Here is a 22,006-nt window from a genome sequence, read left to right as displayed (position 1 = left end):
GTCAAAATTTGCGAATTGAGGGGGGAAAACGAATTTGATAGGTTGGGAAAAAATAACTCTTGCTTCTCAGAGTAACTATTTATTAGTGCAAAGCTTTTCTAACACCAAGTGTTCATCATCACTTCATCAGGCTTAAATCACTATTTTGAACAATTTTCCGGGGAAACGTTATGATGTGATTTATTTTTAAGATGGAAAAGTGCTACAGTTTTTTGAATCGATCAAGACATTCTAGTAATTATTCGAGGTACTTATAGTTACGATTTTTCAAAGTTCAAAGTTACAGGGTAGCCTAATAATTAGGGACCCAAAATTAACTTTCCAAATTTTGACTCTTTTCAGGAAAAAAATCATTTGATCCACTTAGAATTAACTCTTATTCAAAGTGGTCCATATTAGGAACCTAAAATTCACTTTTCGATTTTTGACATTTATCAGAAAACTATTTTTTTGGCCCACTTGAAATTTCTCTAAAATTTTGTAGCCTTGAAATATGATAATAGATAGATGTAGGTACATTTTAAGCTATTAACGAAGTTTTTAGCTCAATTACAGCGACCACGGCATTCAAAAACAAAAATGTGGTCCATATTGGGCTACCTTACCCTTAAGGTATTGTTGCGTTATAATTTGTAATGAAAATTCGACAAGTTGCTCGTATTATTTGGTACGCCATTCAGTTTGGGACTTGAAGACTTTTTGAATTTGTCAGTAATTTTCTAGGGGATATTTTTTAGGATATTCTGAATGCAGGATTGCTTGCTTGCCTGCTGATTTTACGATTTCAGTTAACAGCCCAGTCATTTTTTCTCGTTTTACATTTTAAAAAATCCTGACAAGCGGGACTTTGAAAAAAATCTGGGAATAATATAATAGGTACCTACCTTCCTGGGTTACAGACTAAATTCCCTCATCCTGATATTGTCCAGGAGTGTGTAAGACCTCTCCAACAATACCTGAGTTTCCGTATTCAGAAAAATATGGTTCCTATGTATTAAGTACATAAGCTGTAACATGAAATTTTCTACAGAAAAAGTTTTCATTTTTTTTCATGTAGGTATTTGTAGGTAGGACGAATTGTTTGGCAGATAAACGTCCTTAAATGTTAAGAACTATTCAATTCAAATAAAAAATGTGAATTTTGCGAATTTTACCCAAATTATCATCTAAGGAATAGAATCGGAGTATTTCGACACCCTCAGCACAAATTATAGCATTGGTTGATTTACCTACTTGCAAACTTACCAAAAAAATTGAATTTTTTTACGAAGTGACAGTTCTTTATTTTTAAGTCTCTTTTTACTCAAACAACCAGAACATTATCAATTTTTATCCTTTGTTTGTATTTTTTGAGTATCTACTGAAAGTTGTATTTTTACGAACCAGTGCTAGATTCGTGCTGAGGATGTCCAAGTACTCCGATTTCTGCACCTGTCACGATAATTTAGGCAAAATTCTATATTTTTTATTTGAATTGAATAGTTCTCCACTTTCAAGGACGTTTATCTTCTCAGCAATTATTCATCCTAGGTACATGAAAAGTGATGCGAACCTTTCTCGTTGCAAATTTTACCTAGAGCAATTTTGTTCCCGATCATTTTCTCGTAGAAGTCATATTTTTGGAGAAAACCGCGAGAAACATATTTTTTGAATTTGAAATGTCTGACCACCTTTCGGGCGACGCTCACCATTTAAGGGGTGTCGATTTCTAGTAGGTATGTTACATAGGATGATATTCTCTACATTTAAAAATAAATATCCCATGCGTTGTGATTTTTTCGCTTCAAATGTCTAGAAGAACTGGTCAATGAAAAATAATGAAATTTTTGAAGTATGTGCTTACACGCATTCCTCAAGACAAAAAGAAAAATGTTCTAACTGCACTTTTTCGAATTCATAGCGATTGAATTGAAAATATTTGTCGACAATATACGACCAAAATTATTCAATCACGTATTTTTTTTCAATTCGACAACTACGTCGATTCGTGAACAACTCGAAACGCACATCGCTCAAGTTTACCCACCACTGCGAATTTTCGTCGAAAAACCCAAGAAAGCAGTAAAGAGAATAGAAGATAAAAAGGCGTTGTTCTTTATAACATCAAAATAATGAGGAAAACAGGGTGAAAGGGAAGGATTCTCTTATAGTTGGTGGTTCAGCATGACGGTGAAGTTACATCAAGACTGAAAACGATGTTGATACTGTGTATACTTGATAGCCTCTGGACGTGATCTGTGTACATTACATTCTGACATCGGGGAATTTCGTTGTGCCGCAACAAAAACAAGTGGAAAAATTATATTTTTCCTGCCCACAAGCAATTTTCGCGTCGAAAGGCAATTTTTTAGAATTACTTAATTATCGAAATTAAACATCAAGCTGTCCCAAAAAATATATAAAGGTGTCCGCGTTCGTATCATCGTCGTCTCTTTATATTTATGGCTATATTTGAAAATGACACCGAACTTGTACCTGTGGGTGTTTTTTTTTTTGCCCTGCTAAGTCCCACAGTCTCTCGCTCTCTCTGTTCTGTTGTCGTTTTCGTACACAAAGCTTTTCTATACTAAATTCGTATGACACGTGCAAAATAACACGACATTCGGCGATGTTTGAATTTCTAATTGTTTTCTCGAGTTCCAAATCAACACGGTTGTTTATTCTATTGAACAACACATCGCGTTCTAACATAATTTTCTAAAGCAAATACCATACTATACGACATGCTTGATTACTGGGATAACTTCTTTATGAGGTTGAGTAAATGTTTCCGAATAAATTGAAAACATTTTCCCTATCCTATCCGTATCGTGTCGTTTCGTAATGTAACGAAATACCTCTACAAATGGCGATTAGTACTCTATCCGACGATTCGATCTCTTTTACGTGGTCAAATGCGGTTGAACGACGAAGTTCCTGTATGTATTTTTTTTCTCCAACGAGTTCATTAACCCTTTTGAAAAGTGCATTTCGCCTGTTGCTTATACGCTGTCGTCTGAATTACCACATGAGCATTCAATTCTACCAACCATTCGTTCTTAAATCGTACGTACGTATTCGAATATTATAATTTTCAAACTCCCTATTCGCAATAAAAAAAAGGATTGAAAAGAAATGAGGAATTTCACCATCGTCAAACGAAATCGACGACGAACGTCAAGTTGTGAACACGCTATTGTCGATTCAAAAACTTTATTCAAATTAAAGACCGAATATTTCTCAGGTGACGAAAATACTCTGGGTATTTTCATTTTTCGTTATATAGTAGGTATATAACAGTCAACTGCGTATAAAAAGTCTCAGTTCGGCTTTAAAACTTATAAAATTCTATGCCCATAGTGAAATGAAAGACCTTGCGAATGAATTGACGCCGAATACTTAAGTGTGAGAGAAAGGCAGAGAAAAAGACCATTTATTATAAAAACGCTCGAATTCGTTCGAGAGTTAATTCGAAAAAGAATTAGTAATTAGTGAAAGATTTTAATTTTTACGAAATTTGAGAAAGTTGCAGCACGAGTGAGAAAAAAATCGAGCAAAAACTGAAAAGACAAAGGATTACAAATTAAGTAGCTTTTGGAATTAATCTAAATCCTTATATCATGGCTTTAAAGTGGAATCATTTCGTCGTCTTTTGGGAATAACTTTGCATACAATCAAGTTAGAAAGAGAGAGAACTCAACACTTTGCCGAGTCACTCTCGAGAGTGCTTGTTGTAGTATAAAAAGAATGAGAAATGTTAAAAGCATCGTTTTACCTTATTCTTTTTATCTAAATTACCTTTTCCTTTCATCATATTGTGTAAAATAATTTTTCAGCTTACGCAGCTGCTGCGTCGTCGGCGTTGAAGTTTTTGAGAAATTTTACATTTACCTGAAGGTTGGTTTTTGCAGCCGAAAGATAGGGTAGTATGGTTGGAGACTTTTGTTGACTAGTTGGTTTATGTTTGCGATGCATGGATGAGTATTGAACGACTGGAGTATTTTATTTTTGACGGATTATGACGATATAATCGTCATCGTCGTTGTCTTAGTTATTCGTATTTGTTTCGTCGTCATTCTGCACCGGTGGATTTTCATAATATGGTTAGATTCGTGTAATTTTTGACTAGTATTTCGATGGAGGTTTTTTTTTGGGGGAGAGGGAGGTGATTGTTTTTATTTCAAATCGTTGCTATGAAGTCCCCAAGTTGATTTGATGAAGCTATCCTGGGTAGGACTGTGAGTCAATTTTGTCATAAACTTGATTGATTAGGATGTAGGTACCTATCTTAAATCTTTTGGAAATGGAAATGAGCTCGAGATATCTTATTTTACTCAGTTTTTTTTTCGAGCTCTATGATATCTAATACATACTAAAGTAACAACCAGAATTCTCATCTTTGCCACCATGAGAGGTTTAAGGAGGGTCTTGAATTTATCAAGTTTCTCATGATAGACATTTTTCAAAGTTAGACCAATTTTGGGCTTCTCCATAGGTATATTTATGCACGTCAGTGGGGTGGGGGGAGGGGTAAATTTGAATGGAAAGGGGAGGTAAATTTTTCAACCCTTAGTTGAGTGCTTAGACGCCTCCTTTTTCCATCTCTTTCGTCTAATTCACATTTTAAAAAATGTAAAAGATTACTTACCATTTCTGGCGAGGTCATCACTTTTATTACATAGCGAAATCTTCCTGCGTAATCGTTGACGTTGTTAAAATTGCATAACCAGTTCGCCGTAAATATGAATGAATAAGTAGGTATTAGGTAATATACGAGGAATGACCAAAAACCATGTAGTTGTGAACGACCTATCGCAGTTGGCGGATTTTTTCTTACATAATCTGAGAGCTTCAAATTAAAAAAATTCAAAGGTTGAATTATTTGCAGTGGGAAATAAAGTGGATGATTTTGACTTGCTTTTGGAGTCGTTTATGGTTGAGTGCCTGCATAACTACCAACCTAACTTTATCTGTCCACAAAATCAAAAATAATAACACTTCCATCCTATTTCAAGATAATGTCCCCAAGTGCTTCAACATTTTCCAGACTTATATGAGTTTCTCTTCAGACTCCGTAGAAGACGACTGCCAGGTTTATAAATTTTTTGTCAGTTTTTCGTGATTTTGATTTTTTGGTTTTCCGCTGAAAAGCATTTCGTATCTCTGTTCCATTCCTTCAGAAAATCAAAATTACGAAAAAATGATCGAAAAGAAACGAACCCTTGACAGAGAGGTTTCTAGGACCCTCAAGAACATGATCAATTTTTTACGGCACCCGAATATGAATATTATATCACCTCCAAAAGAGGAAACTCTCTTGCAATCAGCGAAGAATAACTGATTTATGACCATTGCCGATATTCGAAATGGTCGTGGCTTTTTCAGACATGATCTTACTTGATTTAACATAAATACCTAACGGATTAGAATTGATTAATCGCGCTGGAAAAGGTCACATTTCAAAGGTAAAACTCCAACGCGTCCATAAAGACCTCATTCAGTAGGCGTGGGTTTATTTTTCGCCAATTTATAGACGTGGGATCGTTACTTTTTGAACGTCTTTCTTAGTATCGAATTCCAAGACTTCTGTTAGGCTTATATTTGTATGTACTTACATTCTGAACGGTTGAAAATCAAATTGTTGATTTAAGTATGGATGAATTCGTGGTTTGAAAATATTCTCTTCATAAATATGTATTTTGCATTAATTATGCCAAAACATAAAAATTTATAAAATCTGAAACCGGTAAAATATTAAGCTATACAGTGGTGCCAATTTTTCGGTCATCATTGCAAAATTCAAAAAAAATTGATAATGTTTTGTTTTTGTCTCGATTTTTTTGAAATTGGTAATAATCACTGAAATATTGGCACCACCACGTTCCAAAATATTTCTTCATTTTCATGAATAATTATACCCTATTTTAATATGTTTTGGCATAATTAATGCACTTGCACTCGTATTTTAGAGGAAAATATTTTCAAAGCACAAATTTATTCAAAAATGAGAGATTTTACAAATTTCTAACTGCTCAGTACATAGAACCCTAAATAGAAGTGGTCTTGGATCTTGATACGGAAACGAGCAAATTTGACGCAGAATCTCAAATTCTATGTATTGGAACTGGATTATTTTTACGACAACAGGTTGGGTAGAAAAAAACCACGAATTTTCGAAAATGTTCTTTCTTGAAGGACATGTATGGTATCTTCACTCCAGGCAGGGATGCCGATTATATAATCGATTGTCAATTGATTAATTTTTAGAGTTTTGGCACGAAAAAACTACTACTTATTATGTACTTATAGGTAATTGCTTTTTCATCATCAACACATAGCCAATCAGGGAATAATTTTGAATGATACCAAAATTAGCATGTAGGATCGTTTTGTTTTCTTTTTGCCAATCAACAAAAAAAAAAAAAAAAAAAAAAAAGGTACTTACTCAAAAATGAATTAAAAAAAATAATAATTTAGAAGAGACTACAGGTGTATGTACTTATTTTGTGAATTGAAAATACAATTTTTCTTCAAGTATTCAATTCAGAAATATTCAGGATATTTTTTTTCTTCAATTTTTAAAACTTTTTCATCTCAAAAAAAAAAAAAAAAAATGTTGAATACCGAAAATAAACTTTTGAGGTATGATGATCTCATGAAGAAGAAAATCAATTTTATTTTTGATACATATTGCTATCGAAAAGTGAAAAATAGTCATTATTATTATTATTTTTTCAATGGATGCCAAATGTGCGAGGTATGTATAGTTTTAATAATGTCCTCAAGACTTGTTTGAAGAAATATTCGAACATGAGGCATCGCAGGGCAGCTAATAAGCAAAAAGTAAATGTAAAAACTCTCTTGCAATCAGCGGATAGCCGCATTCCCATCAAAGTTAATTTTTATTACCCAATTCGAATGTACGCGTGGTCTTTCATCAAAACTGCATGAAAGGCTGTCTCCACTTGCGCACGTCAATGCAGTAAACTTCTCATTAGAAGTAATCAATCCAACTTTAGAGGATAGTGATGAAGTGCAGAGGTATGACGAAGCGTGGTTTTAATGGGAGGGGGGAGGCTGGAATGAAATCTCCTCAACTTTTTTCGCCAAGTCTTGCTTTCAACTCAAGTAAATGTCTCAGCCGAATGTGGTAAAAAATTCTGCGACGTTTTACACCTAATGTCAAACTTTTAACATAACCTTAGAAAAATCGTCTTAATTTCTATAATTTTGTTCGAAGATTCACATTTTGAATTAAATATGTACGTATTGCTAGGGTTTATCGTATAAATGTTGAACGGCTTGGCATGATGAATACAAATGGGTAAACAATATGAAAAAGCATCAAGAAAACAGATACATCAAAGTGTAAATCAGAAAAAAAGCTACAATGCATGCAAAAAATTCGAGGTCAGCAATATTCTTCTTTTAAAATATAACAAAACAGAAATCAGAAATTCTTTACATTTAAAATTAGAACCCAATATCATCATCCATCAATCATTTTGTCCATCACAGTTTCAAATTTTATTTTTAGGTAATGAAAATCGAAAGCAAACACAGACTTTTTCTCAAAAATGTAGCGAATATCGTCTTGATTAACACGTACCTACCTACCTACTAAAATTTCCACTCCTAATGGAGAGCTTCGCCTAGGAACGACGACCAGACTTCTTCAAAAATAGGGTTTTCAAGTTTTTCTAAGAAAAGAGTTCAAGTAAGAGACCCAAAAAATTTTCCACGACCTTTTGACATTACCTCATGACTTTTTTTAAACACCTCTCATCTTCACTACATTCTGTACATTCTAAAAAAAGTTGAAGACGACTCACCATGGTGCTTTAACCCCTAATAAGGTTAACTTGATTGTCTTTAAATTCCCGAAAGAGTTAATTATGTACATATTATTAAAAGTGAAAGAATGTTTGCCCCGAGCTTTTGATTTCAATACTGAAAAGAGTCAAAAATTGGGTAGAAACACATACTTAAATTTTGAATAAAACTGGGTGAAATTTTTTGTACCTTATCTAAAAAATCGTAAATTTTACGAGTGAATCCTCGAATTCGAATTCGTGTTTTATCTGAGTGTTTCTAAGGTCATTTATATATACTTTGAGCGAAGCAAGAATCTGAGTACATACATACATACTTATGACAAAAACTCGTATGAGTCGAGAATAATTTTTCCACAAGTTCAAAAAAGCTTTTCTCTTAATCGAGGATGAAAGGTAGCGCTTTGTTTCCTGTGTTCAGAGGGAAAAAATAAATGTATAAAATGAGAGTTGTTCAGACGGGTTTTCAGCTATAGAACTCTTCATCACTCTGCAACACGGATAGGTACATTGAATTCATGATATACATATTTTTTTTTATTGAATAATAACAATTTTATTGATCTGAAATAAACATCTTGGTTTGCTTACTCAATTCTAGATTTTCAATATTATACTTTAACGATGGTTTAAGGAAAATGAGACATGATTTACCTATCTACGTATATAGGTAAGTAATGATGAAGCTAGTCCTACTGCACAAAAACAAACGATACCCAATTTTTTCAAAATGAATTTTCATCGTTGAATTTGAGAAAAATGAAAGTTCAATGTTACAGCACTTACAGCTCTTCATTTTATGAAAGCTTTGAAAAATTATCTGCACCAAAATCATCAATGATTTGAACTGGTGATGGCTTACTTAATAAAATACATATAGGCGAGTCTTAATTTAATTGAAAACGACTTCTATCATTTGGCGATTTGTGAAGAATAATCTCTCGACTTGGTACAATCATTTTGTGCAAACCATTTTTTCAGTCTGATCAAATCGAATATTTAAACGCAATCGTGTAGTTTCACATCTGGTATTAGAGCTACGATATTCTACGAGTATTCTAGGTTCCTACCGTACCTTTCCACTATACCTATAAGTATGTGTCTACGACTACGAAGTACTTGTGAATTATATTCGCGAACAGCGAACTTTCAATATTAGTTCCCAGTATCGGTGCTAATATTGAAATAGCGCGGTGTAGAAATATGATTAAAGTATGAATGTGAAGCTTGTTGAGTTGGTATTTTCTTTAAAAGAAACGTGACAAAGGGTTGCCGATATGACGTATGAGTTTTTAATAAATTTAATTTCGTTGCTGGAAGCTCACAACTCGACAAGAGAGAGAGACGTTATATGTGTACCTAGACGCGAGTATTTTTCAATTTCTTTTCACCACGTTGAAATTTTCACCGTTTGAGGCGACTGCGATATGATAACTACTGATGAATGCTGTTTACACAATGTTACCGAACATGGAAGAATATCGCAATTGTGTAAGTTCTCGTTGAAATGAATAGAGGTGTTAGGAAGTTGTTAACTTTCGTACACGTATAGTTTTGATTTGACGAAGGTATGGTGTGTCTTGATGAAGTTTAAATTGCTTGTACTTTTATCCAGCTACCAAATAAATCTTGTGTAACTTTTTAATGATGGTATTCATCGAAAATGTCGCTCTATATAACGCGACCAGCAAATGGTACGAAGTACGAGTATATGAAAAATTATCTCAAATTATGTTCATCGTTGTGTATAGAGTGTGTATTTTAAGAAACCCTGGCATTGTACTTTGTACCCTCGTTCTATCGGTTGTAATTCTTTTTATACGCATCCCTCCACAAACCGCTATCAATCAACAGCTACTTTGTTTTTACCCTTTTTGCAGTATCCTTTTATACTGTTGGCGTAAAATTGCCATCTTTCTGGCATACACATTCATTCGCGCCATTAAGCACTCTTTTCGAAAATTTTAATACAGTTTGAAAAAAAAATGCGCCAGCAAAAGCGTCTAAAATCGTTTAAATTCTTCATAATTACTTTTTTTTGCATTTCTGAAGGAGAAAAATCTGGTATTTGATGCGTACTATTTGGACGCAGGTGAGGGGGTACTCATTGTCAGATTTTTGAATGGGATGGATTACTGATACCTTTCATCGTACAGGCTGTGTTGTGAAATTTTTTCACCCTCTTGTAGTGTGTCTTGACTATTTGGTAAGATGACAAAAAAGTAAATAAAATCTGAGGTAAATAGGAAAATACGTAATTCGCCAGGTATGTATAAAGACAAAACTGGGGTTAGAGAAACTACCTCTGAAAACTACCCTGAATTGATATGATATTAAAATGCAATTGCTTCAATAGCGATGAGTATGAGAAAATTGGTTGAAAATTTTTGTTCATCTTAGGTTTGAAAAATGTTTTGTCATCCTGAGAAAAGATATGTTTCGCGAGCGTTGTACAAAGTTTTTAGATTTACTCGTATAGTCGGTAAGATTTTACCGCTATCAAGGATTGAAGGGTAGTCGAGAATAGACATTTCTTGTATCCGATTTTTATTCGATTTTTAGACGAATAAAAAACATACTTACTTCCATAGAACTATTGCATATTATTGAATCTACTACTCAAGCTCACGAAACTGCGGCTCTATCACTACTTTATATTTCTATGTATATATGTATATTGTATGTAGTACCTACCTTGCAATGATTATTCAGAGATTTTGGTTGTGGTACATAATTATGTATGTCCAATTTTTATCCTATTTCACCCCTTTTTTACCAAACGAAGGAGTCACCTATACAAATCAATTCGCTCGCAAATGATTCGTCAAAAATTAATCAATTGAACTGATTCGTTCGGAACGAGTCACTTGTAAGAATCAATTCGTTCGCGAATGATTCACCAGCAAGTAATTAATTCGTTTGTGTATGATTCACTGAAAATTGATTATTCCGTTCGCGAATGATTCACCTGAAAATTAATCAATTTATTCAATCAGCGATCGTTCGTGAATGATTCAATTTGATTCGCTTTCCTTGAAAACAAATCAATTCATGTACAAAAGTTTCACAAAAAGTGAATCGTCAATTCGTTCGTAAAAGATTCACCAAAACTGAATCAATTCGTTTACGAATCATTCACTTGAAAACTGCGTCAATTCATCATCAATAAAAAACAAGCCATCAGTTATTCGCTGATTGTAAAAGGGTTTTTGCTTTTTGTTAGGTGCTTTTTAGGTTGTTTTTTTTCTCGTAAATTTGATTACAGCCAAAAGCAATAAATTTACAGAGTAATTAATATTGAATTTGCAAAAAGAAATTGAAAGAAAACTGAATAAATAAAGCTTCTGGCTTTGGCTAGCTTTCAAGTTTTAGCTTTCAAACCCCCCAAACTTCCTCAGCTTTCAGCTTTTAGCTTTCAATCCCTGTATGTACATTCACAATCACATCAGCTTCTTTTAGATACTTACCTATTTTTCAAGTGTATGTATTTTCTCTTTGGGTAATTGCCAATTGGGTAAATTTTACATTTTTCAACTTTTAAGTTATTTATTAATTAAAAAACTATTCGGTATTCAACATAAAACATGTTGAATGAATACTTAATTATTGATGAAAAAAATTATTAAAAATAATAAATTAATAATAATATTCCAAATCCATAAAACCTCTCATCTGACTTTCTGGCAATGATAATTGATAAATAGGTGAGTATGTATCTTCCATTGCGTTAACGGAAAGAAAGCGAATAGTCGATAATTAGCGTAATAATTAGCAAAAAAATAAAGAACATCACACATCGTATATGCGGCGATGGCGTCACGTAGACTATGCACTCTCGTATCCAAATCACAGAATTGCTCTCTCCGAAATACTGTTCACTGATTGGCTACAAAACTTGATGATTAAAATCAATTGCAATAGGGTTTATGCTGCTAGCAGCAAAAACCCTAAAAACACGTAACAAGTCGATTAAGGTCGTCCTTAAATACATGACCAAAAAAAATTTTCGATTTCTTCTGCTTCCAACCCTCTAAGTGGTGACATCTGGTGAGAAAATAATTCGCTATTTTTTATTTTTCCAGTTTTGAAAAACTCAGGGTGCGGTGGGCCTCTCAATTTTCAAAAATTTTAAAAAATCCAACTTGAAAGCAAAATTTTAAAATTTTAAATTCTAACACTTTTAAAAAGCTTCTCTCAGTAAAATGAACTCTCATGAGGATATTATTAACCCCATCCCTACACAACGAAGTCGGTCCCCTAGAATAGCTGAAATTCGTATTTTACATTGAATTTCAGCTATAAGTATTTTAAGGGGTCAGCTTGGTTTTCAATGGAGGGTAGTAAATCGTCATGAGAGTTTATTTTACTCGAAAGAGACTTTTTAGATACTTACCTATAACAGAACTTGAAATTTTGAAATTTTACAGTGAATTTGTGGATTTATAAAATTTTTGAAAATTGAGGGGCCCACCGCAGCCTGAGTTTTTCGAAAATGGAAAAAATAAAAAATAGGGAATTATTTTCTCACCAGAGTTCACCACTTTGGGGGTTGAGAAGGAAGAAAATCCCAGCTTCAAAAATAAGAACCGCCCTAATGTCGATACTTACATCCTCTGTACATACAAGATGTACGTTCCTCTGTACATAGATGTGCATACCACTTAGAATACTATGTACTTGAATTAATTGATCCTTTTGCGAATGATTCAATTTATTCAATCACCAAACGTTTGTGAGTGATTCTATTCGCTTCGCTTGAAAATAGACCAATTCCTGTACAAAAGTTTCCCAAAAAGTGAATTAATTTGTTTGTAAAATATTTATACCTATTCTTTTTTTGCGAAAAGTTGGTCTTCTCACGCATAATGAGCTGCATGAGTGTTCTTTTATTTTGAGCTCTCCTATTATGTGGGCAGAATTTTTTTTTAAAAGTCACCATAATTATAGGTAGGTAATGAACAAAACTTAATGTCAGCCTGAAACGTGTGGATTTCTTCTGAATGTTTGAATCTACTACTCAAGCTTATGAAGCTATGGCTCTACCACTACTTCTTCTGAGATATGTACCTAAGAATTAAAGGCGGCATACAAAGCTTCCGAGATGCATTTGGCCGTTATCTGTTGTGATTTTTTTCTACTTTTACCACTTGAGATTCAATTTCTTCAATTACACACTCATTGCCTCATTGACAGGCTCTTTTTTTTCATCATGCAAAGTGTGATCCAGACACTATAGAGGTGAACACTCTGTGATAACCAAAAGGTATTTCGGCTGTCTTTTTTTCACTGGCAATTCGAATTTAGGCAGTAGTCCAATCGTTTGAAAATCAAATTTAACCTATTGATGCCAACATGGCCATACCTACGTACCTATGCCTTATGTACATATCATGAAATGTTTTTCAGGGAAAACCTGAATCTTGGTACCTCTTTCATTAATTCAGTGAAGAACCTGAAAGCTGTTCTCATTTTTCATAATCAAGAATTTTTTTGATTTTTCATCAGGTTTTTTCAGAGCTTTCCTACATATTATTGTGTGGAATATCTTTTTCAAAAGTCTCAATGATTGATGAACAAAACTTGATATCAGTGTGAGAAACTTGTAGATTTCTTATTAATATCACTGAATCTACTGCTCAAGCTTTTGAAGCTGTAGCTTTACCACTACCTACTTACTTCTGAGGTACCTAAATGTTTTCTCGTGTTGTGAGCAATTTTTTTCCGTTATTTTTCCAAATGAAAACTGTATCATTTATCGCCTGTTGAGTAATACAGAACTCGTTTCTGTTGATTCAGTTTGGAATCGATTAATGATTTTACGAGTGTTGATCCCTTCAAACTTAACTGTTGGTTTGGAACCACTTGGGAAATATGTTTCGGCCTTATTTATGTACTTGAATGATTGTATTTTTAGCTAAAAAATGAAATTGTTTCATTTTGACACAGTTCGTAGTTACCATCAAAGCTTTATGAAGTTAGTTCAACGATTGATCTCGTCTTGTAAACGTTGACTTTGATGGTGCATGATATGAACTACAAATGTGTCGAAAGGCAAATTCATTAATTTGTACTTCCTTCTTTAAATAATAAGTGTTAATCAAATTATTCAGGCTTGGCGGTTCCCAACTTACGGGCATGAAGAGGTACTTTTGGTCAATCCATCCGTACATATTACTTATGTACCTACACATAATTTTTCAGTTTTATCAACAAACTGAGCATTCACATTTTTCCTCAATGTACATAGATATAATTATGTATAAATATGTACCTACAGGTAAATTCATTGTAATATGTACATAAAGAGTGTAATTTTTAAATGATGTTTCAAAATTGATTGCTTTCTGTTTTGCCTGGTTCAAGTGGCGAATAATCACTAAAATGTGAACCAAAAAATGAAAAAAATTATTGTACTTTTACCTTTTCGTTACCGTCAAAAAATAATTTCGATTTTTTTTCAAAACTTGGATTTAACCCCTCCAATTTTTGAAATAGGCCACGCAGCACATTCATTTGAGGTTTTTGGTGATTCCTGTTTCTATCACGTTCAAAACTATTTTCCTCTCTCCTATCTCCTGATATATAGGCAAGTCTATTGATATGCAGATGATTTGAGTTGCATTTACCAACTCATTTTCAGTCGACACTTACCTATTCGTAATGGAATATCACCAAATAGAAAAAACAACACGAACCATTATTCGATTATCCTTCATTTTTCAGCCCACCATGTAGACATAAAACTTAGGTTCAGCGAGGCCTTGGTACAGGAGGAAAAAAAACCGTTTGAGATCCAAACTATTTCCGCTGTGTAAAGTGTTTTCCAACTTATACGCCGGCCACCATGTAGCAGAAAATTACAGCTTGAAAGCTTAAAATACAAACAAGTTCGGTTGAGGGGGATGGAACTGGAAGAGGCGAGTACATCGTATACGCAGTTTTGCGGTTCCAGCAAAAAGCATCCGTACTCATTAATCTCAATTTTTCAACGTCAAAGTGACCACTTTAAACTGCAACTATTGTCAACTATAAAATGTTTAAGTTTTTCTCTCGTCTCTCTTCGTCTTGGCGAAATACTATCTCCATGGTTAAAATGCAGCGCTAATGGCTACTCGTTATATTGCAAAAGTTGCCATATCAAACGCCTGCCCGGACTTTTTTCTTTCAACACGGCGCGGTGGTGCGGCCATTGCCGTCGAATTTTCCTCGCTTTCTTTCTCTATACGCGTAATCAATCTTTATGTATAAATAAACGACGAGTTTTTGTCATTTTTTCAATTCGTTGCCCTCTGTGCGCTATTACGCGTAATGATGACGTAAGTAAATACGTATATTTTTTCAACCTCGATTCGGCGTCTTATTCGAGTGTAAAATTTGATAGACACAGACAGTGAATGACGCAGAGAAGCTGACTTGAGAAAAGCAGAGAAGGGATTTGTGAGAGGCGGATTATACGTGTACGAAGAATTCGTCATCATCACTCAGCCGAGTAGCCAGTCCCTCGAGTCCAGTCATCGTGTACGTATCTTATATACCCCATATCCCAAAAGTGAGGTAGTTTTCATGACGATATATTGATAGCTGGGGGAGTAAGCTCCATAGTGCTGGAGGGGTGAGGTCACTCTATTGGGTGATTACCAGCAGAAAGAAATGTCGACACGAGTAAGGTTCTACACCCTGTAATAGTTTTTTGAAGTATTTGTACACGTGGTCGATGATTGAAAATTTTTATACATTCTCAGTTCACATTATTTGCTCTTATTTTTATCAATCATCGATATACAGTATATGTATTTAATTACTTGATGAGTTAATCAGACTTGGAAAAATGTAGTTCAAATTTTCTGAATTTGCATGTATGTAGTTGAAAAATTGAACATCAACGACAACAAAGAACAAAAAATACTTACTTACACAGTATAAAAATGATGCAATAAAAAAATCTTGCATAATACGATCGACGCGATATCCCATGCTTGGACTAATTTTGTGGGCTTACCTGTAGTACCTACACCATCCTAAAAATATTACCATTATGGCACTTTATGCTTAGATACGCCGCATTGGACAGTAGGTATGCCTTTCTAATCGATCAGTACGTGGAATAATTTGTGTAGAGTTCCTCGAGCTAGAAGGAGAAAAGCAGGTACCTCAGGGTAGGGTTCAAGATAGAAAATAAGCACTAAACAAAAAAGTGCTCACAAATTTGCAATACAATACCCCAAAAAAACCAGGAGAAAGTATTCCAAAACCACTTACTTACTGAGATACATAGATTCTTACAATTGTATGTAGGCACAGTCTTGAAGCACAGAAAGAAGACAAAATTTAACTTACTTGTGCAAAATGACTTTATTTTCGCCATGAAAATGTACATATCTCAGGTGTAATTAATTCATAGATATTAAAAATACCAGCTTACACAACACCATGTTAATATCACCTGTATTATATAAGGACTCCGCGAAACCTAAGTTGCCACGACTTTTATATGAAAAATCCGGAGAACTATGTTTTTTGGGCCAAACTGTACCAAATTTTTTAAAAATTGAATTTGATCCAAAAATTTCAGGTTTCTAAGCGAAAGATGAACCACGAACGATAAAACACAACGCAGGAACACACAACCTATATTGCCTCAATGATATCTACGAGTTCGTATATCTCATTAGCAAAATATCCCCAATCGCCTGAAGTGCGTACTCAAGCGTCTTATGCATTGCGTTTGATATAGTTTTCATTTATTTTACCAACTTCGCAAGCACTGCTAATCTGCTTGATGTAGTGCATGTGATTTGGTCAAAAATGAGGACGTTTGAAAATGAGTTCAAGCTTAGCTAACGTACTCTAAACGGCCATAAGCTACACTTAATTTAAATAATTCATTGCATCGAAAAAAAACTGCAACACTGGAATAATTTTAAGATAAATATCAAGATTGATATTGAATATTGACGAAACAGTGATGATGCCTTACCTCCAATTGAATTATCTATTTTAGCTTATTTGACGGTTCTGGTTAGAATAAAACTTTTCAGAAATTTCATTTTCAAAACAGAAAAGCAAACTGGGCCGATCGAAAAGAGGGCAAAATGATTAGAAATTCATAGTTCAAGAAACAAAAAATTTTCTTTGTGTGATTGTGTGATTCGATATTTTTACCATTAAAATTTGAAAAACTTGCGGAAAACACTATTTGGCTTGAAGGAGGCAAGCATGAAAACTTTTGAAAATTTGTTATGCATGAAGTGGAAGGAAATTAATTCTATGGATTACTTTGGCTCTCGGGGTGATTATACCCCAAATTACCTCCCATATGGCTATGACACAAAGGTATCCTCTAAAAATAAATTTTGGTACATTTTTTGAATAACAATTAGGTACCTAAGTAGTTACCTATAGGCTTAATTCATTGAATTTGTTCTCACGATTTTGCAAAGTCAGACTTGAGCATTTACTGTCAACGATCGATTTACATTAATGTTGGTTAGTTGGTCATGTTAGCCATAGAAAAATATAAAATATTGGCTTCGGTGTTTGTTAAAATTTGGTAATGAACCTGGTTGCTTTTTTTCAATTTATGGTTATTCAACTTTGAACTGTGACAACCCCCGAAAAAACATACGTAGATATGTGGATAAATAGGTAACTACGCTAAGAACCAGTTTAGTTTTCAAAAAAAATATTTTATTATCACCAACTTGTAGCACACTGCTTGAAAACGTCTTAAAAAAATTTAAAAATAATGTTCTACAGATGGATATTTTTTTCAAGACAAAAAACTCAAAACTGACCAAAAAAAATTACGTCAAACAAAGATCGACAGTTATTATGCAAACAAAATTTGGCTCAGACCTACCCAAAATGAAGTCAGAATTTACCCTGCATAAGAAAAATAAACCTACCCCAATTTGGAAGAAATTCGAGTATAATTTTAAAAATCAACATAGTTTCCACCTCTATTGGGCTAAATGTAGATAAATCCTCTAAACATGTCGAGAATATGCCACTCTCGATTTTCAATTTCCCAATTTAATTTCCACATCTACAGAAATTCCAAAACTTTAGACTAATTGAAAATCGCGCTGGAAGCTCCGGCATTGTGTAAAATGGTCGAGTTCGGTTCAAGGAGTTCATATTAATTTCACAACGAGTTTTCATCATATTTTAATGATTGAATGTATGGTTTTATTTCAGAAAAACATGAACCGCCAAGAGGGAGTGAATTTTGAATTTCCGAAGATTCGCAAAAAATCAATTTTTGGGTTGCTGAAATATTTCATGGAGATTTCAGTGTATATGGGCCAGTGATCCATCCAGATTTCGATTTCACGATCAAGCTATCGACAGGAGCACGATCTTGCATGGTTGACTTTCTGCTCTGATGAGGAAATATCATCATTGATGGCACATATTTTCCCCCAGGTGACATACATGGAAATATTGTTACGAGTCCACCTCGTTCAACCGAAGACAGCTTAATGAATTTACACCAAAACAACATTCAAAATTACTACTGGGAATAATCAGATTTCAATCCTAGTTACTCCTGTGGTGTTGACGTGTAGAGATACTTTTGTACTCGTATTTTAAATGGAACCACAGTTCGCACATTGAAGCTGTTTTTATGTTATTTATAGAAGATTTTCATTGAGTAAATTTTACAGTTTGAACTACTGCTGTACTGCTTGAATTGTACTCACATGAGAACCTTGTCAACTCGTCTCCTCCGATTTGATTGAAAAGCTCACCAAAAGTTCATGTCACCCACACCTCAGAACCAAATTTTCAGCAGCTGAAATTGGTTTTTTGAATTGTGTCGAATTTTTTTCACTAAAAACTGTTCGAAACGTCGTCTACTCCCTAAAGTCGACCTTCTGAATCGATTGCAACCATTTTCAAGTCAATTTAAAGCTTCCACCAGAAGTTGTTTTTTTTCAGCGTACTTTAATCGTCGCTTCAGAAGGCGCTATAATCAACTTCGGCAGCCGAAAATCAAAATCTCTCCATAAGTTCGATATTTTCAATTGGTCGGGAACTTATGTTAGGAATCAATTTTTAGCTGCCGGAAGTTGACTACAATGTCTTCTGAAGTGATTCCAGTACATTTGAAAAAACATAACTTTCGCCAGACGCTCCAGATAGACTCGAAAATGGTGGACATCGATTGAAAGGGTCAATTTTTAGTATACAAGCCACATTTTCAGATTTTTTCTCGTGGTTTATCTTTTTTGCAAAGATCTTATTTAGTATTTTGTCCATTTTAAAAAATCCGCCAAAAATTAAAAAATCAACTTCGACAGCTGAAAGACTGGTTCCAAGATGTGGATGACATGAACTTTCAGTGAGTCACATTTCAGCCAAATCGGAGACGACTAGTTGACAAATTGAAAGACTAGATAGACAATCAATCATCTCTTATATCTGATGCGAATGGCTAGGTTGACTACTACCTGCGATCTCGAAAAAATTACTTTTCTGAGTTGCTTTCAGTCAAAACTAAGAAAATAGTTGACAGCATTGCAACAACTCTTGAACGAAATGCAAAAACTCTCTTGCAATCAGCGATTAGCAGGCTTCCACAAAGCGTAGGGCAATATCCAAAATCCAAAATTGTTCGTGCATCTTACAGTCTAACCGTCACCGTGAAATAGTATTTCTTTAGGGAAAATTATTCATCCCAGATCTTAGCACTTTGGAAATTGGTAGATCATCCCAAAAAACAATTTGAAGTTGTAAATTTTTCACAAACAATCGAGTTTTGAAAAGTACCATTCAAATGCCACTTTCGTCACATATAATATCGCGTTTAAAAAATAATGACGATAATTTCCTGCTATGTGTAATTTTACCTATAAATTTCTATACAATTTTCACCATTCAGTTTATCGGGAAAAAGTTTACGTAATTTCCTCTTTTTTTTTGTAATTTGATTACGATAGCGTGCAAGAGGAAATGGCTCGAATTTGCGGAGACATAACTGTCTAGTAGGTACCTATAATACCTACATAGTATAGGGAAATTGCAACTGAACAAAAAACTTGTTGTTATTATTGTTCTTTTCGGGTACTTCTTTTTTTTAATCTTACGTATGATCGTATCTATAGAACAATAAACCGCGAACGAAAATTTGTCACTTTTTAACCTTCGTGCGGCATTCTCGATTGTCCGAAATTAATCATTGTGAAAGACGATAAAGTCTTCATCGACGGTGAACAGCAAAGAGAAGTGGAAAAACGTCGAAAAGAAGCGAAAAAAAAACAACACAAGCGAGACCAAAAAAGAAAGAAAAACGTGGAACGCGCGTGCAACTTTTATCTACTAGTAAACGTTGAAGGGTAAGAAGTAAAAAAAAAAAAATTCCACGACGGTTTTGTGGGCGTGAATGGTAAGAAAAGAAAAACCAAAAGAGGAAAATCATCTGTTTAAATCAGAAAGCACAATAAAATATATTTTCTACTTTACATAAAACAGACTTAATCAATTTCCTTTTTCTATCCATTTTGGGTAGGGGGCCGAACGCAAAACGTTTCCTGCAATTTGAATGTTATTTACTTTGGTCTTTTATATACATCCACCATTTGAAAGTAAAGCAGCTTTATTTTAGGTACGCCTCGCTTATTCTTTTCTCTTTTGTGTATCCCCCCGAACTGAAATTTTGACACTGCTCTTTTTGATAAAATCTTTTTGCACAAAAAACAAAATTAAACTTTCCTCCAAATAATGCTACTTCAATGTATACCCCATAAGTTCATAAAATTTTAAATGGGCATTTTCCTTTGTACGCCAGGCAATGATTAAACTTTTAATTACCATTTCAAAGGTACGATAGAATCGTTTTCTACCGATTCAATATTATCGTAGCATATCTTATGAAATATAAATGTAAATTTATTCGCATTCAATTAACCATTATACTCGTAGTCAAAGGGTGAACTGATAGCGTAATAAAAGAACTTCAAATGATACTTTTATTTTTTATTCGAGGTTTTTTTTTCTTTTGCTGAATGTATTCTTTTTTTTTCTTTTTGCCAACTGTCGTGTAAATAATATTGGGTATCTTCGGTGTTTTTAGATGAAGTATTTGTTGAAAAAATGCAGTATTGCTTACTTAATTGTGGACCTGAGCATCCTTACTAACAAAGCTGTTCCAAAGTCCGATTTCTTTAATTGTCCATGTAAAAGAGACTTTCTAAGCGGTTATGCTGCCATTACGTCGGTATTTGTAGCGTACTAATTAATAAAAATAGAAATACCTACACATCAACGTGACTGTACTTGAAATTCTCGAAGTACTGTGTAACTTGGTACTTACCAATTGTCCACGAAGCACCCTCACTGTACTGAGCTGTTCCCTGAGCAGTTGATTTTGGATGATTGGGCGCGTAATTACTTATCTTCCCCCCCCCCTCCTTGAGACCACCTCATGTGTTAGAATGGACAAATTTTAGAAAAAGAGACAAAAAAAGGGAAAAAATAATATTTTTGCAAACCCACTTTGTTTGGAGAAGAAAAATTTTAAATAGGTAATGAATAGAAAAGTAAAGCCAAGTATTAGAAAAGTAAAAAATAAAGGGGGAAAAGGAAGAAACGTTTTTTCCCAATTTTTCTAATGCATATACGATTACTTGTCCTTTCTAATAGTTATTCATTCTAATACTTGGGTTTTACCTACATTTCTTTTCACTATTTAAAATTTTTCTTCTCCAAACAAAGTGGGTTGGCAACTGTAATATTTCCCCCCTTTCCTCCTCTTTTTCTAAAACTTATCTATTCTAATACTTGCCTTTTTAAAACATATTACAAAACAATTTTGATAAGTTGTTTCAAATCAGAAGTAGAAGTGATTGCATGGAAATTTTCTACTAGAACTCGAACATTTCCTAAAAAACCTTATTACATAAGAATTAACCATTAAGTAGTGATAACCATAAGAAAATATTATAACATCTTGTGAAAATATTCACACCAACCTTTACTTTGAAATCTGAAAAGAGATACACTTTTTTCAGTATTTTGTGATTTGATCCCCATTTCAAGTATACAAACAATTACATCATGGGGTGTTTTGGTGTAATTCCATCAGTCTGGCAGCAAAGATGAATTATCAATGATGCAGTTATCATTTGCAACAGCAGTTGAAGCAGGTTCAATATCAGCAATTACACATTCTTCAAAATTATTGTCATTCCCAA

At 33.9% G+C, this 22,006-nt stretch overlaps 1 long non-coding RNA gene across 1 annotated transcript in view; it reads left to right on the top strand.

Moving 5' to 3' along the window:
* LOC135835517 (uncharacterized) overlaps nt 1-18,485 on the top strand; it is a 236,458-nt gene extending 217,973 nt beyond the window's left edge. Inside the window, exon 3 of the long non-coding RNA XR_010556901.1 lies at nt 18,009-18,485. This is a non-coding gene — a long non-coding RNA (uncharacterized LOC135835517). The remainder of the gene's footprint in view (nt 1-18,008) is intronic.
* The last annotated feature ends 3,521 nt before the right edge of the window (nt 18,486-22,006 follow it).

The sequence above is a fragment of the Planococcus citri genome, chromosome 2 (genome assembly GCF_950023065.1).
Source record: "Planococcus citri chromosome 2, ihPlaCitr1.1, whole genome shotgun sequence".
Taxonomy (NCBI): Eukaryota; Metazoa; Arthropoda; class Insecta; order Hemiptera; family Pseudococcidae; genus Planococcus; species Planococcus citri.
This window is presented reverse-complemented; position numbering and strand designations above follow the sequence as displayed.